At 39.1% G+C, this 2,077-nt stretch overlaps 1 long non-coding RNA gene across 1 annotated transcript in view; it reads right to left on the bottom strand.

Moving 5' to 3' along the window:
* The window catches only part of LOC115072092, a 2,516-nt gene extending 731 nt beyond the window's left edge, over positions 1-1,785 (bottom strand). Inside the window, exons 1-2 of the long non-coding RNA XR_003851153.1 lie at positions 1,768-1,785; positions 723-807 (exon numbers count right to left, since the gene is read on the bottom strand). This is a non-coding gene — a long non-coding RNA (uncharacterized LOC115072092). The remainder of the gene's footprint in view (positions 1-722; positions 808-1,767) is intronic.
* Positions 1,786-2,077: the final 292 nt, after the last annotated feature.

The following is a 2,077-nucleotide window of genomic DNA, read 5'->3' on the forward strand; positions in this document are numbered from 1 at the left end:
TATTGCATTTTAATTTATGGCTACCTGATTCCATGTCTCACAAATGTAATTTCAAATAATTGATGATAAGCTTTCACCACACTAATAAAGTGTTCAGGGTTTGTCCCTCAAGACCAGCTACCTCTTGAGTGTGTTTCAGGACATCACCATCATCCCCAGGATTCCGGGTGCTCACAGCTTAGTGCACAAGACACCAAGTGCTCTAGCACCTTTGTTTGCCTGTGCTGGGTGGTTCATGATGTGAGTACTTAGAAAGGAGCTGGATTTCTAACACAGTAGTTCACTCAATAAATAAAGAGAGAACAAAACAGAGAATTCTACCAATGACTCTCCGATTGGAATATTCTGTCAGAACAGTGATATTTACAGAGCATCTTCAGGTTGCATAAATAGTGTTCCAAATCTAATTACATCTCAGTCCAAACTCCAGGTTGGAAATGGAAATTTGTGATTGGGTGACAATATTATATGCTATAAAGTTTCTGAATTGGCCATGGAACAAAATGAAAGAAGCACAACCCCTCCCAATGGCAAACATGAGAATAGACAAAATTACATTAAAGTGTTCTTTTCTACTCTGAGAATTTCACTTTATGAGATATGAGACTCATTCATACAAAGTTACAAACATATGTGTGCACACACACGCACACACACACACACAGTATTTCCCCATAGAACTCTAGTATGCCTAAGAAATTCTGTAAGAAAAATATTCTCACCAACAAAAAGAAGACAGCTGTAATTCTCCAGCATCAGTTCTCTGTACAAAGTGCTTTGAGCAGGATCTAGGAATTCCCTCTCCTCCTGTGACAAGTTCACAGACACATTACCAAATGTCAAAATCCCCTGAAATGAACAATAACAGTTTGACCATGGGTGCCCAGCAGATTGCTTTCCTTGAATCAAGGAGATCAAAGAAATTGAGAGGCATTTTCTGATGTAGGGTGTGATCAAAACTATTCTACAGAAGATTTTCCATATTGTCATATTCTCTAATGCCTTTTCTAACTGTGAAACTAGTAGGGCATGATACACCCGTATTCAGCATATGTACTGTTTCTATGGACTAGAGGATCTAAAATTAAGACCACAAAAGAAAAGTATGCATTTTAGTGATGGATTCCCATGATAAACTACATATTGCAGATGGAACATTAATGGTGAATTACAAATTTACTTCTTCAATGTTAATGTTTACAACTATAACAGGATGTCCGCTAAAATGTATGTTCTGATTCAATGCAATCTAGAATCATTCCTTCTGTGACTAATTCTAATAAGCTCTATAGAGATGGCAAGAATCCGGGTCCAAACGGAACTCCCTTAGATAGAGAAAAGTAGAACATGGAAGTCAGAACGTATGGATGAATTTGACCTGGATGAGTGTTGTTTTTGCCTCAACAGCAAGGGGAGGGACAATTAACTTGAAGTAATTCCTTACACTCGCCATCACTCTGCCGTATTTGAGAACTTCAGCACATTAATTCAAATAGTGCACATAAGCCAGGCGTGGTGCAGACCTTTAACCCCAGCACTCAGGAGGCAGAGAAAGGCAGATCTCTGTGAGTTCAAGGACAGCCTGGACTACATTACGAGTTCCAGACTAGCTGGGGCTACAGGGAGACCCTGACTCAAAAATAAATAGTACTAATTATTTTATGAGACTACTTTGGGAAGTATAAAACTGCTGATAAAAATTCGTTCTCACTCTCCTTAAACGCGCCAGTCCCTCCTTGTCCCGCCCCACATCCACTCTGCACCAACCGCTCCCCGTGGCTCCTCCATCTACATGAAATATTCCTATCTTCAAACCTCTTCTTATGGAAAGGAGAACTGTATACAGAATGAGTGTCCCTTATCCAAATGATGGAGGCCAAAACAGTTTGGATTTCTGACTTCTTTAGGGGGTATAAAATATTTTCATGTACAGGACCTTTTTGTGATGAGATCCAAGTTTATAAATAGAGTTTCTTTATCCTTCAAATTCACTTCATATACAAACATTGAAGGTGTTTCATATAGCATTTTAGCACTTTTTCCTTCATGGCCTGAGCTCAGGTACAGAACATACCAT

Source organism: Nannospalax galili, unplaced genomic scaffold (assembly GCF_000622305.1).
Source record: "Nannospalax galili isolate Female #2095 unplaced genomic scaffold, S.galili_v1.0 scaffold15282, whole genome shotgun sequence".
NCBI classification, from domain to species: Eukaryota; Metazoa; Chordata; class Mammalia; order Rodentia; family Spalacidae; genus Nannospalax; species Nannospalax galili.